Source organism: Spermophilus citellus (genome assembly GCF_964194105.1).
Source record: "Spermophilus citellus genome assembly, chromosome: X".
Classification (NCBI taxonomy): Eukaryota; Metazoa; Chordata; class Mammalia; order Rodentia; family Sciuridae; genus Spermophilus; species Spermophilus citellus.
In genome coordinates, this window is record NC_138190.1 from 55,311,474 (window position 1) to 55,329,009 (window position 17,536).

Here is a 17,536-nt window from a genome sequence, read left to right on the forward strand (position 1 = left end):
ACTGGCGAGAAACACTTTCATGGAAAGGGGTTGCCAAGCTTCCAAAAATTACGAATCTCCAGAAATCTCAGCAAATATTTTTTCACCCAAACTGCATGATACTTTCAGGTAATGATCAGTACACGAAGGCGACTTGGTTCCCCAAATTTCGTTCTTCTATGTTGAAGCGTTCATTTCTAGTAACAGTTTGAATTTTTAGGTTTCACTCTGTTTTCTCCTATATTGATAGATGTATTTGGAACTCTAAATCCAACACGGTTTGTGCTAGCTTCTTGAAACTTGACACAGTAAAGTAGTTTCACATTCTATCTCTATGTTTTGTTTCCTCTTGATGTAGCCCTAAGCAGTGACTGGCGAGAAACACTTTCATGGAAAGGGGTTGCCAAGCTTCCAAAAATTACGAATCTCCAGAAATCTCAGCAAATATTTTTTCACCCAAACTAGATGATACTTTCAGGTAATGATCAGTACACTAAGGCGACTTGGTTCCCCAAATTTCGTTCTTCTATGTTGAAGCGTTCATTTCCAGTAACAGTTTGAATTTTTAGGTTTCACTCTGTTTTCTCCTATATTGATAGATGTATTTGGAACTCTAAATCCAACACGGTTTGTGCTAGCTTCTTGAAACTTGACACAGTAATGTAGTTTCACATTCTATCTCTATGTTTTGTTTCCTCTTGATGTAGCCCTAAGCAGTGACTGGCGAGAAACACTTTCATGGAAAGGGGTTGCCAAGCTTCCAAAAATTACGAATCTCCAGAAATCTCAGCAAATATTTTTTCACCCAAACTAGATGATACTTTCAGGTAATGATCAGTACACTAAGGCGACTTGGTTCCCCAAATTTCGTTCTTCTATGTTGAAGCGTTCATTTCCAGTAACAGTTTGAATTTTTAGGTTTCACTCTGTTTTCTCCTATATTGATAGATGTATTTGGAACTCTAAATCCAACACGGTTTGTGCTAGCTTCTTGAAACTTGACACAGTAAAGTAGTTTCACATTCTATCTCTATGTTTTGTTTCCTCTTGATGTAGCCCTAAGCAGTGACTGGCGAGAAACACTTTCATGGAAAGGGGTTGCCAAGCTTCCAAAAATTACGAATCTCCAGAAATCTCAGCAAATATTTTTTCACCCAAACTGCATGATACTTTCAGGTAATGATCAGTACACGAAGGCGACTTGGTTCCCCAAATTTCGTTCTTCTATGTTGAAGCGTTCATTTCCATTAACAGTTTGAATTTTTAGGTTTCACTCTGTTTTCTCCTATATTGATAGATGTATTTGGAACTCTAAATCCAACACGGTTTGTGCTAGCTTCTTGAAACTTGACACAGTAAAGTAGTTTCACATTCTATCTCTATGTTTTGTTTCCTCTTGATGTAGCCCTAAGCAGTGACTGGCGAGAAACACTTTCATGGAAAGGGGTTGCCAAGCTTCCAAAAATTACAAAACTCCAGAAATCTCAGCAAATATTTTTTCACCCAAACTGCATGATACTTTCAGGTAATGATCAGTACACGTTGGCGACTTGGTTCCCCAAATTTCGTTCTTCTATGTTGAAGCGTTCATTTCCAGTAACAGTTTGAATTTTTAGGTTTCACTCTGTTTTCTCCTATATTGATAAATGTATTTGGAACTCTAAATCCAAGACGGTTTGTGCTAGCTTCTTGAAACTTGACACAGTAAAGTAGTTTCACGTTCTATCTCTATGTTTTATTTCCTCTTGATGTAGCCCTAAGCAGTGACTGGCGAGAAACACTTTCATGGAAAGGGGTTGCCAAGCTTCCAAAAATTACGAATCTCCAGAAATCTCAGCAAATATTTTTTCACCCAAACTAGATGATACTTTCAGGTAATGATCAGTACACTAAGGCGACTTGGTTCCCCAAATTTCGTTCTTCTATGTTGAAGCGTTCATTTCCAGTAACAGTTTGAATTTTTAGGTTTCACTCTGTTTTCTCCTATATTGATAGATGTATTTGGAACTCTAAATCCAACACGGTTTGTGCTAGCTTCTTGAAACTTGACACAGTAAAGTAGTTTCATATTCTATCTCTATGTTTTGTTTCCTCTTGATGTAGCCCTAAGCAGTGACTGGCGAGAAACACTTTCATGGAAAGAGGTTGCCAAGCTTCCAACAATTACGAAACTCCAGAAATCTCAGCAAATATTTTTTCACCAAAACTGCATGATACTTTCAGGTAATGATCAGTACACGAAGGCGACTTGGTTCCCCAAATTTCGTTCTTCTATGTTGAAGCGTTCATTTCCAGTAACAGTTTGAATTTTTAGGTTTCACTCTGTTTTCTCCTATATTGATAAATGTATTTGGAACTCTAAATCCAAGACGGTTAGTGCTAGCTTCTTGAAACTTGACACAGTAAAGTAGTTTCACGTTCTATCTCTATGTTTTGTTTCCTCTTGATGTAGCCCTAAGCAGTGACTGGCGAGAAACACTTTCATGGAAAGGGGTTGCCAAGCTTCCAAAAATTACGAATCTCCAGAAATCTCAGCAAATATTTTTTCACCCAAACTGCATGATACTTTCAGGTAATGATCAGTACACGAAGGCGACTTGGTTCCCCAAATTTCGTTCTTCTATGTTGAAGCGTTCATTTCTAGTAACAGTTTGAATTTTTAGGTTTCACTCTGTTTTCTCCTATATTGATAGATGTATTTGGAACTCTAAATCCAACACGGTTTGTGCTAGCTTCTTGAAACTTGACACAGTAAAGTAGTTTCACATTCTATCTCTATGTTTTGTTTCCTCTTGATGTAGCCCTAAGCAGTGACTGGCGAGAAACACTTTCATGGAAAGGGGTTGCCAAGCTTCCAAAAATTACGAATCTCCAGAAATCTCAGCAAATATTTTTTCACCCAAACTAGATGATACTTTCAGGTAATGATCAGTACACTAAGGCGACTTGGTTCCCCAAATTTCGTTCTTCTATGTTGAAGCGTTCATTTCCAGTAACAGTTTGAATTTTTAGGTTTCACTCTGTTTTCTCCTATATTGATAGATGTATTTGGAACTCTAAATCCAACACGGTTTGTGCTAGCTTCTTGAAACTTGACACAGTAATGTAGTTTCACATTCTATCTCTATGTTTTGTTTCCTCTTGATGTAGCCCTAAGCAGTGACTGGCGAGAAACACTTTCATGGAAAGGGGTTGCCAAGCTTCCAAAAATTACAAAACTCCAGAAATCTCAGCAAATATTTTTTCACCCAAACTGCATGATACTTTCAGGTAATGATCAGTACACGAAGGCGACTTGGTTCCCCAAATTTCGTTCTTCTATGTTGAAGCGTTCATTTCCAGTAACAGTTTGAATTTTTAGGTTTCACTCTGTTTTCTCCTATATTGATAGATGTATTTGGAACTCTAAATCCAACACGGTTTGTGCTAGCTTCTTGAAACTTGACACAGTAATGTAGTTTCACATTCTATCTCTATGTTTTGTTTCCTCTTGATGTAGCCCTAAGCAGTGACTGGCGAGAAACACTTTCATGGAAAGGGGTTGCCAAGCTTCCAAAAATTACAAAACTCCAGAAATCTCAGCAAATATTTTTTCACCCAAACTGCATGATACTTTCAGGTAATGATCAGTACACGAAGGCGACTTGGTTCCCCAAATTTCGTTCTTCTATGTTGAAGCGTTCATTTCCAGTAACAGTTTGAATTTTTAGGTTTCACTCTGTTTTCTCCTATATTGATAAATGTATTTGGAACTCTAAATCCAAGACGGTTTGTGCTAGCTTCTTGAAACTTGACACAGTAAAGTAGTTTCACGTTCTATCTCTATGTTTTATTTCCTCTTGATGTAGCCCTAAGCAGTGACTGGCGAGAAACACTTTCATGGAAAGGGGTTGCCAAGCTTCCAAAAATTACGAATCTCCAGAAATCTCAGCAAATATTTTTTCGACCAAACTAGATGATACTTTCAGGTAATGATCAGTACACTAAGGCGACTTGGTTCCCCAAATTTCGTTCTTCTATGTTGAAGCGTTCATTTCCAGTAACAGTTTGAATTTTTAGGTTTCACTATGTTTTCTCCTATATTGATAGATGTATTTGGAACTCTAAATCCAACACGGTTTGTGCTAGCTTCTTGAAACTTGACACAGTAATGTAGTTTCACATTCTATCTCTATGTTTTGTTTCCTCTTGATGTAGCCCTAAGCAGTGACTGGCGAGAAACACTTTCATGGAAAGGGGTTGCCAAGCTTCCAACAATTACGAAACTCCAGAAATCTCAGCAAATATTTTTTCACCCAAACTGCATGATACTTTCAGGTAATGATCAGTACACGAAGGCGACTTGGTTCCCCAAATTTCGTTCTTCTATGTTGAAGCGTTCATTTCCAGTAACAGTTTGAATTTTTAGGTTTCACTCTGTTTTCTCCTATATTGATAAATGTATTTGGAACTCTAAATCCAAGACGGTTTGTGCTAGCTTCTTGAAACTTGACACAGTAAAGTAGTTTCACGTTCTATCTCTATGTTTTATTTCCTCTTGATGTAGCCCTAAGCAGTGACTGGCGAGAAACACTTTCATGGAAAGGGGTTGCCAAGCTTCCAAAAATTACGAATCTCCAGAAATCTCAGCAAATATTTTTTCACCCAAACTAGATGATACTTTCAGGTAATGATCAGTACACTAAGGCGACTTGGTTCCCCAAATTTCGTTCTTCTATGTTGAAGCGTTCATTTCCAGTAACAGTTTGAATTTTTAGGTTTCACTCTGTTTTCTCCTATATTGATAGATGTATTTGGAACTCTAAATCCAACACGGTTTGTGCTAGCTTCTTGAAACTTGACACAGTAAAGTAGTTTCACATTCTATCTCTATGTTTTGTTTCCTCTTGATGTAGCCCTAAGCAGTGACTGGCGAGAAACACTTTCATGGAAAGGGGTTGCCAAGCTTCCAAAAATTACGAATCTCCAGAAATCTCAGCAAATATTTTTTCACCCAAACTGCATGATACTTTCAGGTAATGATCAGTACACGAAGGCGACTTGGTTCCCCAAATTTCGTTCTTCTATGTTGAAGCGTTCATTTCCAGTAACAGTTTGAATTTTTAGGTTTCACTCTGTTTTCTCCTATATTGATAGATGTATTTGGAACTCTAAATCCAACACGGTTTGTGCTAGCTTCTTGAAACTTGACACAGTAAAGTAGTTTCACATTCTATCTCTATGTTTTGTTTCCTCTTGATGTAGCCCTAAGCAGTGACTGGCGAGAAACACTTTCATGGAAAGGGGTTGCCAAGCTTCCAAAAATTACAAAACTCCAGAAATCTCAGCAAATATTTTTTCACCCAAACTGCATGATACTTTCAGGTAATGATCAGTACACGAAGGCGACTTGGTTCCCCAAATTTCGTTCTTCTATGTTGAAGCGTTCATTTCCAGTAACAGTTTGAATTTTTAGGTTTCACTCTGTTTTCTCCTATATTGATAAATGTATTTGGAACTCTAAATCCAAGACGGTTTGTGCTAGCTTCTTGAAACTTGACACAGTAAAGTAGTTTCACGTTCTATCTCTATGTTTTATTTCCTCTTGATGTAGCCCTAAGCAGTGACTGGCGAGAAACACTTTCATGGAAAGGGGTTGCCAAGCTTCCAAAAATTACGAATCTCCAGAAATCTCAGCAAATATTTTTTCACCCAAACTAGATGATACTTTCAGGTAATGATCAGTACACTAAGGCGACTTGGTTCCCCAAATTTCGTTCTTCTATGTTGAAGCGTTCATTTCCAGTAACAGTTTGAATTTTTAGGTTTCACTCTGTTTTCTCCTATATTGATAGATGTATTTGGAACTCTAAATCCAACACGGTTTGTGCTAGCTTCTTGAAACTTGACACAGTAAAGTAGTTTCACATTCTATCTCTATGTTTTATTTCCTCTTGATGTAGCCCTAAGCAGTGACTGGCGAGAAACACTTTCATGGAAAGGGGTTGCCAAGCTTCCAAAAATTACGAATCTCCAGAAATCTCAGCAAATATTTTTTCACCCAAACTGCATGATACTTTCAGGTAATGATCAGTACACGAAGGCGACTTGGTTCCCCAAATTTCGTTCTTCTATGTTGAAGCGTTCATTTCCAGTAACAGTTTGAATTTTTAGGTTTCACTCTGTTTTCTCCTATATTGATAGATGTATTTGGAACTCTAAATCCAACACGGTTTGTGCTAGCTTCTTGAAACTTGACACAGTAAAGTAGTTTCACGTTCTATCTCTATGTTTTGTTTCCTCTTGACGTAGCCCTAAGCAGTGACTGGCGAGAAACACTTTCATGGAAAGGGGTTGCCAAGCTTCCAAAAATTACGAATCTCCAGAAATCTCAGCAAATATTTTTTCACCCAAACTAGATGATACTTTCAGGTAATGATCAGTACACTAAGGCGACTTGGTTCCCCAAATTTCGTTCTTCTATGTTGAAGCGTTCATTTCCAGTAACAGTTTGAATTTTTAGGTTTCACTCTGTTTTCTCCTATATTGATAGATGTATTTGGAACTCTAAATCCAACACGGTTTGTGCTAGCTTCTTGAAACTTGACACAGTAAAGTAGTTTCACATTCTATCTCTATGTTTTGTTTCCTCTTGATGTAGCCCTAAGCAGTGACTGGCGAGAAACACTTTCATGGAAAGGGGTTGCCAAGCTTCCAAAAATTACGAATCTCCAGAAATCTCAGCAAATATTTTTTCACCCAAACTGCATGATACTTTCAGGTAATGATCAGTACACGAAGGCGACTTGGTTCCCCAAATTTCGTTCTTCTATGTTGAAGCGTTCATTTCCATTAACAGTTTGAATTTTTAGGTTTCACTCTGTTTTCTCCTATATTGATAGATGTATTTGGAACTCTAAATCCAACACGGTTTGTGCTAGCTTCTTGAAACTTGACACAGTAAAGTAGTTTCACATTCTATCTCTATGTTTTGTTTCCTCTTGATGTAGCCCTAAGCAGTGACTGGCGAGAAACACTTTCATGGAAAGGGGTTGCCAAGCTTCCAAAAATTACAAAACTCCAGAAATCTCAGCAAATATTTTTTCACCCAAACTGCATGATACTTTCAGGTAATGATCAGTACACGATGGCGACTTGGTTCCCCAAATTTCGTTCTTCTATGTTGAAGCGTTCATTTCCAGTAACAGTTTGAATTTTTAGGTTTCACTCTGTTTTCTCCTATATTGATAAATGTATTTGGAACTCTAAATCCAAGACGGTTTGTGCTAGCTTCTTGAAACTTGACACAGTAAAGTAGTTTCACGTTCTATCTCTATGTTTTATTTCCTCTTGATGTAGCCCTAAGCAGTGACTGGCGAGAAACACTTTCATGGAAAGGGGTTGCCAAGCTTCCAAAAATTACGAATCTCCAGAAATCTCAGCAAATATTTTTTCACCCAAACTAGATGATACTTTCAGGTAATGATCAGTACACTAAGGCGACTTGGTTCCCCAAATTTCGTTCTTCTATGTTGAAGCGTTCATTTCCAGTAACAGTTTGAATTTTTAGGTTTCACTCTGTTTTCTCCTATATTGATAGATGTATTTGGAACTCTAAATCCAACACGGTTTGTGCTAGCTTCTTGAAACTTGATACAGTAAAGTAGTTTCACATTCTATCTCTATGTTTTGTTTCCTCTTGATGTAGCCCTAAGCAGTGACTGGCGAGAAACACTTTCATGGAAAGAGGTTGCCAAGCTTCCAACAATTACGAAACTCCAGAAATCTCAGCAAATATTTTTTCACCAAAACTGCATGATACTTTCAGGTAATGATCAGTACACGAAGGCGACTTGGTTCCCCAAATTTCGTTCTTCTATGTTGAAGCGTTCATTTCCAGTAACAGTTTGAATTTTTAGGTTTCACTCTGTTTTCTCCTATATTGATAAATGTATTTGGAACTCTAAATCCAAGACGGTTAGTGCTAGCTTCTTGAAACTTGACACAGTAAAGTAGTTTCACGTTCTATCTCTATGTTTTGTTTCCTCTTGATGTAGCCCTAAGCAGTGACTGGCGAGAAACACTTTCATGGAAAGGGGTTGCCAAGCTTCCAAAAATTACGAATCTCCAGAAATCTCAGCAAATATTTTTTCACCCAAACTAGATGATACTTTCAGGTAATGATCAGTACACTAAGGCGACTTGGTTCCCCAAATTTCGTTCTTCTATGTTGAAGCGTTCATTTCCAGTAACAGTTTGAATTTTTATGTTTCACTCTGTTTTCTCCTATATTGATAGATGTATTTGGAACTCTAAATCCAACACGGTTTGTGCTAGCTTCTTGAAACTTGACACAGTAAAGTAGTTTCACATTCTATCTCTATGTTTTGTTTCCTCTTGATGTAGCCCTAAGCAGTGACTGGCGAGAAACACTTTCATGGAAAGGGGTTGCCAAGCTTCCAAAAATTACAAAACTCCAGAAATCTCAGCAAATATTTTTTCACCCAAACTGCATGATACTTTCAGGTAATGATCAGTACACGAAGGCGACTTGGTTCCCCAAATTTCGTTCTTCTATGTTGAAGCGTTCATTTCCAGTAACAGTTTGAATTTTTAGGTTTCACTCTGTTTTCTCCTATATTGATAGATGTATTTGGAACTCTAAATCCAACACGGTTTGTGCTAGCTTCTTGAAACTTGACACAGTAAAGTAGTTTCACATTCTATCTCTATGTTTTGTTTCCTCTTGATGTAGCCCTAAGCAGTGACTGGCGAGAAACACTTTCATGGAAAGGGGTTGCCAAGCTTCCAAAAATTACGAATCTCCAGAAATCTCAGCAAATATTTTTTCACCCAAACTGCATGATACTTTCAGGTAATGATCAGTACACGAAGGCGACTTGGTTCCCCAAATTTCGTTCTTCTATGTTGAAGCGTTCATTTCTAGTAACAGTTTGAATTTTTAGGTTTCACTCTGTTTTCTCCTATATTGATAGATGTATTTGGAACTCTAAATCCAACACGGTTTGTGCTAGCTTCTTGAAACTTGACACAGTAAAGTAGTTTCACATTCTATCTCTATGTTTTGTTTCCTCTTGATGTAGCCCTAAGCAGTGACTGGCGAGAAACACTTTCATGGAAAGGGGTTGCCAAGCTTCCAAAAATTACGAATCTCCAGAAATCTCAGCAAATATTTTTTCACCCAAACTAGATGATACTTTCAGGTAATGATCAGTGCACTAAGGCGACTTGGTTCCCCAAATTTCGTTCTTCTATGTTGAAGCGTTCATTTCCAGTAACAGTTTGAATTTTTAGGTTTCACTCTGTTTTCTCCTATATTGATAGATGTATTTGGAACTCTAAATCCAACACGGTTTGTGCTAGCTTCTTGAAACTTGACACAGTAATGTAGTTTCACATTCTATCTCTATGTTTTGTTTCCTCTTGATGTAGCCCTAAGCAGTGACTGGCGAGAAACACTTTCATGGAAAGGGGTTGCCAAGCTTCCAAAAATTACGAATCTCCAGAAATCTCAGCAAATATTTTTTCACCCAAACTAGATGATACTTTCAGGTAATGATCAGTACACTAAGGCGACTTGGTTCCCCAAATTTCGTTCTTCTATGTTGAAGCGTTCATTTCCAGTAACAGTTTGAATTTTTAGGTTTCACTCTGTTTTCTCCTATATTGATAGATGTATTTGGAACTCTAAATCCAACACGGTTTGTGCTAGCTTCTTGAAACTTGACACAGTAATGTAGTTTCACATTCTATCTCTATGTTTTGTTTCCTCTTGATGTAGCCCTAAGCAGTGACTGGCGAGAAACACTTTCATGGAAAGGGGTTGCCAAGCTTCCAAAAATTACAAAACTCCAGAAATCTCAGCAAATATTTTTTCACCCAAACTGCATGATACTTTCAGGTAATGATCAGTACACGAAGGCGACTTGGTTCCCCAAATTTCGTTCTTCTATGTTGAAGCGTTCATTTCCAGTAACAGTTTGAATTTTTAGGTTTCACTCTGTTTTCTCCTATATTGATAGATGTATTTGGAACTCTAAATCCAACACGGTTTGTGCTAGCTTCTTGAAACTTGACACAGTAATGTAGTTTCACATTCTATCTCTATGTTTTGTTTCCTCTTGATGTAGCCCTAAGCAGTGACTGGCGAGAAACACTTTCATGGAAAGGGGTTGCCAAGCTTCCAAAAATTACGAATCTCCAGAAATCTCAGCAAATATTTTTTCACCCAAACTGCATGATACTTTCAGGTAATGATCAGTACACGAAGGCGACTTGGTTCCCCAAATTTCGTTCTTCTATGTTGAAGCGTTCATTTCCATTAACAGTTTGAATTTTTAGGTTTCACTCTGTTTTCTCCTATATTGATAGATGTATTTGGAACTCTAAATCCAACACGATTTGTGCTAGCTTCTTGAAACTTGACACAGTAAAGTAGTTTCATATTCTATCTCTATGTTTTGTTTCCTCTTGATGTAGCCCTAAGCAGTGACTGGCGAGAAACACTTTCATGGAAAGGGGTTGCCAAGCTTCCAAAAATTACAAAACTCCAGAAATCTCAGCAAATATTTTTTCACCCAAACTGCATGATACTTTCAGGTAATGATCAGTACACGATGGCGACTTGGTTCCCCAAATTTCGTTCTTCTATGTTGAAGCGTTCATTTCCAGTAACAGTTTGAATTTTTAGGTTTCACTCTGTTTTCTCCTATATTGATAAATGTATTTGGAACTCTAAATCCAAGACGGTTTGTGCTAGCTTCTTGAAACTTGACACAGTAAAGTAGTTTCACGTTCTATCTCTATGTTTTATTTCCTCTTGATGTAGCCCTAAGCAGTGACTGGCGAGAAACACTTTCATGGAAAGGGGTTGCCAAGCTTCCAAAAATTACGAATCTCCAGAAATCTCAGCAAATATTTTTTCACCCAAACTAGATGATACTTTCAGGTAATGATCAGTACACTAAGGCGACTTGGTTCCCCAAATTTCGTTCTTCTATGTTGAAGCGTTCATTTCCAGTAACAGTTTGAATTTTTAGGTTTCACTCTGTTTTCTCCTATATTGATAGATGTATTTGGAACTCTAAATCCAACACGGTTTGTGCTAGCTTCTTGAAACTTGACACAGTAAAGTAGTTTCACATTCTATCTCTATGTTTTGTTTCCTCTTGATGTAGCCCTAAGCAGTGACTGGCGAGAAACACTTTCATGGAAAGAGGTTGCCAAGCTTCCAACAATTACGAAACTCCAGAAATCTCAGCAAATATTTTTTCACCAAAACTGCATGATACTTTCAGGTAATGATCAGTACACGAAGGCGACTTGGTTCCCCAAATTTCGTTCTTCTATGTTGAAGCGTTCATTTCCAGTAACAGTTTGAATTTTTAGGTTTCACTCTGTTTTCTCCTATATTGATAAATGTATTTGGAACTCTAAATCCAAGACGGTTAGTGCTAGCTTCTTGAAACTTGACACAGTAAAGTAGTTTCACGTTCTATCTCTATGTTTTGTTTCCTCTTGATGTAGCCCTAAGCAGTGACTGGCGAGAAACACTTTCATGGAAAGGGGTTGCCAAGCTTCCAAAAATTACGAATCTCCAGAAATCTCAGCAAATATTTTTTCACCCAAACTAGATGATACTTTCAGGTAATGATCAGTACACTAAGGCGACTTGGTTCCCCAAATTTCGTTCTTCTATGTTGAAGCGTTCATTTCCAGTAACAGTTTGAATTTTTATGTTTCACTCTGTTTTCTCCTATATTGATAGATGTATTTGGAACTCTAAATCCAACACGGTTTGTGCTAGCTTCTTGAAACTTGACACAGTAAAGTAGTTTCACATTCTATCTCTATGTTTTGTTTCCTCTTGATGTAGCCCTAAGCAGTGACTGGCGAGAAACACTTTCATGGAAAGGGGTTGCCAAGCTTCCAAAAATTACGAATCTCCAGAAATCTCAGCAAATATTTTTTCACCCAAACTGCATGATACTTTCAGGTAATGATCAGTACACGAAGGCGACTTGGTTCCCCAAATTTCGTTCTTCTATGTTGAAGCGTTCATTTCCAGTAACAGTTTGAATTTTTAGGTTTCACTCTGTTTTCTCCTATATTGATAGATGTATTTGGAACTCTAAATCCAACACGGTTTGTGCTAGCTTCTTGAAACTTGACACAGTAAAGTAGTTTCACATTCTATCTCTATGTTTTGTTTCCTCTTGATGTAGCCCTAAGCAGTGACTGGCGAGAAACACTTTCATGGAAAGGGGTTGCCAAGCTTCCAAAAATTACGAATCTCCAGAAATCTCAGCAAATATTTTTTCACCCAAACTGCATGATACTTTCAGGTAATGATCAGTACACGAAGGCGACTTGGTTCCCCAAATTTCGTTCTTCTATGTTGAAGCGTTCATTTCTAGTAACAGTTTGAATTTTTAGGTTTCACTCTGTTTTCTCCTATATTGATAGATGTATTTGGAACTCTAAATCCAACACGGTTTGTGCTAGCTTCTTGAAACTTGACACAGTAAAGTAGTTTCACATTCTATCTCTATGTTTTGTTTCCTCTTGATGTAGCCCTAAGCAGTGACTGGCGAGAAACACTTTCATGGAAAGGGGTTGCCAAGCTTCCAAAAATTACGAATCTCCAGAAATCTCAGCAAATATTTTTTCACCCAAACTAGATGATACTTTCAGGTAATGATCAGTGCACTAAGGCGACTTGGTTCCCCAAATTTCGTTCTTCTATGTTGAAGCGTTCATTTCCAGTAACAGTTTGAATTTTTAGGTTTCACTCTGTTTTCTCCTATATTGATAGATGTATTTGGAACTCTAAATCCAACACGGTTTGTGCTAGCTTCTTGAAACTTGACACAGTAATGTAGTTTCACATTCTATCTCTATGTTTTGTTTCCTCTTGATGTAGCCCTAAGCAGTGACTGGCGAGAAACACTTTCATGGAAAGGGGTTGCCAAGCTTCCAAAAATTACGAATCTCCAGAAATCTCAGCAAATATTTTTTCACCCAAACTAGATGATACTTTCAGGTAATGATCAGTACACTAAGGCGACTTGGTTCCCCAAATTTCGTTCTTCTATGTTGAAGCGTTCATTTCCAGTAACAGTTTGAATTTTTAGGTTTCACTCTGTTTTCTCCTATATTGATAGATGTATTTGGAACTCTAAATCCAACACGGTTTGTGCTAGCTTCTTGAAACTTGACACAGTAATGTAGTTTCACATTCTATCTCTATGTTTTGTTTCCTCTTGATGTAGCCCTAAGCAGTGACTGGCGAGAAACACTTTCATGGAAAGGGGTTGCCAAGCTTCCAAAAATTACGAATCTCCAGAAATCTCAGCAAATATTTTTTCGACCAAACTAGATGATACTTTCAGGTAATGATCAGTACACTAAGGCGACTTGGTTCCCCAAATTTCGTTCTTCTATGTTGAAGCGTTCATTTCCAGTAACAGTTTGAATTTTTAGGTTTCACTCTGTTTTCTCCTATATTGATAGATGTATTTGGAACTCTAAATCCAACACGGTTTGTGCTAGCTTCTTGAAACTTGACACAGTAATGTAGTTTCACATTCTATCTCTATGTTTTGTTTCCTCTTGATGTAGCCCTAAGCAGTGACTGGCGAGAAACACTTTCATGGAAAGGGGTTGCCAAGCTTCCAACAATTACGAAACTCCAGAAATCTCAGCAAATATTTTTTCACCCAAACTGCATGATACTTTCAGGTAATGATCAGTACACGAAGGCGACTTGGTTCCCCAAATTTCGTTCTTCTATGTTGAAGCGTTCATTTCCAGTAACAGTTTGAATTTTTAGGTTTCACTCTGTTTTCTCCTATATTGATAAATGTATTTGGAACTCTAAATCCAAGACGGTTTGTGCTAGCTTCTTGAAACTTGACACAGTAAAGTAGTTTCACGTTCTATCTCTATGTTTTATTTCCTCTTGATGTAGCCCTAAGCAGTGACTGGCGAGAAACACTTTCATGGAAAGGGGTTGCCAAGCTTCCAAAAATTACGAATCTCCAGAAATCTCAGCAAATATTTTTTCACCCAAACTAGATGATACTTTCAGGTAATGATCAGTACACTAAGGCGACTTGGTTCCCCAAATTTCGTTCTTCTATGTTGAAGCGTTCATTTCCAGTAACAGTTTGAATTTTTAGGTTTCACTCTGTTTTCTCCTATATTGATAGATGTATTTGGAACTCTAAATCCAACACGGTTTGTGCTAGCTTCTTGAAACTTGACACAGTAAAGTAGTTTCACATTCTATCTCTATGTTTTGTTTCCTCTTGATGTAGCCCTAAGCAGTGACTGGCGAGAAACACTTTCATGGAAAGGGGTTGCCAAGCTTCCAAAAATTACGAATCTCCAGAAATCTCAGCAAATATTTTTTCACCCAAACTGCATGATACTTTCAGGTAATGATCAGTACACGAAGGCGACTTGGTTCCCCAAATTTCGTTCTTCTATGTTGAAGCGTTCATTTCCAGTAACAGTTTGAATTTTTAGGTTTCACTCTGTTTTCTCCTATATTGATAGATGTATTTGGAACTCTAAATCCAACACGGTTTGTGCTAGCTTCTTGAAACTTGACACAGTAAAGTAGTTTCACGTTCTATCTCTATGTTTTATTTCCTCTTGATGTAGCCCTAAGCAGTGACTGGCGAGAAACACTTTCATGGAAAGGGGTTGCCAAGCTTCCAAAAATTACGAATCTCCAGAAATCTCAGCAAATATTTTTTCGACCAAACTAGATGATACTTTCAGGTAATGATCAGTACACTAAGGCGACTTGGTTCCCCAAATTTCGTTCTTCTATGTTGAAGCGTTCATTTCCAGTAACAGTTTGAATTTTTAGGTTTCACTCTGTTTTCTCCTATATTGATAGATGTATTTGGAACTCTAAATCCAACACGGTTTGTGCTAGCTTCTTGAAACTTGACACAGTAATGTAGTTTCACATTCTATCTCTATGTTTTGTTTCCTCTTGATGTAGCCCTAAGCAGTGACTGGCGAGAAACACTTTCATGGAAAGGGGTTGCCAAGCTTCCAACAATTACGAAACTCCAGAAATCTCAGCAAATATTTTTTCACCCAAACTGCATGATACTTTCAGGTAATGATCAGTACACGAAGGCGACTTGGTTCCCCAAATTTCGTTCTTCTATGTTGAAGCGTTCATTTCCAGTAACAGTTTGAATTTTTAGGTTTCACTCTGTTTTCTCCTATATTGATAAATGTATTTGGAACTCTAAATCCAAGACGGTTTGTGCTAGCTTCTTGAAACTTGACACAGTAAAGTAGTTTCACGTTCTATCTCTATGTTTTATTTCCTCTTGATGTAGCCCTAAGCAGTGACTGGCGAGAAACACTTTCATGGAAAGGGGTTGCCAAGCTTCCAAAAATTACGAATCTCCAGAAATCTCAGCAAATATTTTTTCACCCAAACTAGATGATACTTTCAGGTAATGATCAGTACACTAAGGCGACTTGGTTCCCCAAATTTCGTTCTTCTATGTTGAAGCGTTCATTTCCAGTAACAGTTTGAATTTTTAGGTTTCACTCTGTTTTCTCCTATATTGATAGATGTATTTGGAACTCTAAATCCAACACGGTTTGTGCTAGCTTCTTGAAACTTGACACAGTAAAGTAGTTTCACATTCTATCTCTATGTTTTGTTTCCTCTTGATGTAGCCCTAAGCAGTGACTGGCGAGAAACACTTTCATGGAAAGGGGTTGCCAAGCTTCCAAAAATTACGAATCTCCAGAAATCTCAGCAAATATTTTTTCACCCAAACTGCATGATACTTTCAGGTAATGATCAGTACACGAAGGCGACTTGGTTCCCCAAATTTCGTTCTTCTATGTTGAAGCGTTCATTTCCAGTAACAGTTTGAATTTTTAGGTTTCACTCTGTTTTCTCCTATATTGATAGATGTATTTGGAACTCTAAATCCAACACGGTTTGTGCTAGCTTCTTGAAACTTGACACAGTAAAGTAGTTTCACATTCTATCTCTATGTTTTGTTTCCTCTTGATGTAGCCCTAAGCAGTGACTGGCGAGAAACACTTTCATGGAAAGGGGTTGCCAAGCTTCCAAAAATTACGAATCTCCAGAAATCTCAGCAAATATTTTTTCACCCAAACTGCATGATACTTTCAGGTAATGATCAGTACACGAAGGCGACTTGGTTCCCCAAATTTCGTTCTTCTATGTTGAAGCGTTCATTTCTAGTAACAGTTTGAATTTTTAGGTTTCACTCTGTTTTCTCCTATATTGATAGATGTATTTGGAACTCTAAATCCAACACGGTTTGTGCTAGCTTCTTGAAACTTGACACAGTAAAGTAGTTTCACATTCTATCTCTATGTTTTGTTTCCTCTTGATGTAGCCCTAAGCAGTGACTGGCGAGAAACACTTTCATGGAAAGGGGTTGCCAAGCTTCCAAAAATTACGAATCTCCAGAAATCTCAGCAAATATTTTTTCACCCAAACTAGATGATACTTTCAGGTAATGATCAGTACACTAAGGCGACTTGGTTCCCCAAATTTCGTTCTTCTATGTTGAAGCGTTCATTTCCAGTAACAGTTTGAATTTTTAGGTTTCACTCTGTTTTCTCCTATATTGATAGATGTATTTGGAACTCTAAATCCAACACGGTTTGTGCTAGCTTCTTGAAACTTGACACAGTAATGTAGTTTCACATTCTATCTCTATGTTTTGTTTCCTCTTGATGTAGCCCTAAGCAGTGACTGGCGAGAAACACTTTCATGGAAAGGGGTTGCCAAGCTTCCAAAAATTACGAATCTCCAGAAATCTCAGCAAATATTTTTTCACCCAAACTAGATGATACTTTCAGGTAATGATCAGTACACTTAGGCGACTTGGTTCCCCAAATTTCGTTCTTCTATGTTGAAGCGTTCATTTCCAGTAACAGTTTGAATTTTTAGGTTTCACTCTGTTTTCTCCTATATTGATAGATGTATTTGGAACTCTAAATCCAACACGGTTTGTGCTAGCTTCTTGAAACTTGACACAGTAATGTAGTTTCACATTCTATCTCTATGTTTTGTTTCCTCTTGATGTAGCCCTAAGCAGTGACTGGCGAGAAACACTTTCATGGAAAGGGGTTGCCAAGCTTCCAAAAATTACAAAACTCCAGAAATCTCAGCAAATATTTTTTCACCCAAACTGCATGATACTTTCAGGTAATGATCAGTACACGAAGGCGACTTGGTTCCCCAAATTTCGTTCTTCTATGTTGAAGCGTTCATTTCCAGTAACAGTTTGAATTTTTAGGTTTCACTCTGTTTTCTCCTATATTGATAGATGTATTTGGAACTCTAAATCCAACACGGTTTGTGCTAGCTTCTTGAAACTTGACACAGTAATGTAGTTTCACATTCTATCTCTATGTTTTGTTTCCTCTTGATGTAGCCCTAAGCAGTGACTGGCGAGAAACACTTTCATGGAAAGGGGTTGCCAAGCTTCCAAAAATTACAAAACTCCAGAAATCTCAGCAAATATTTTTTCAC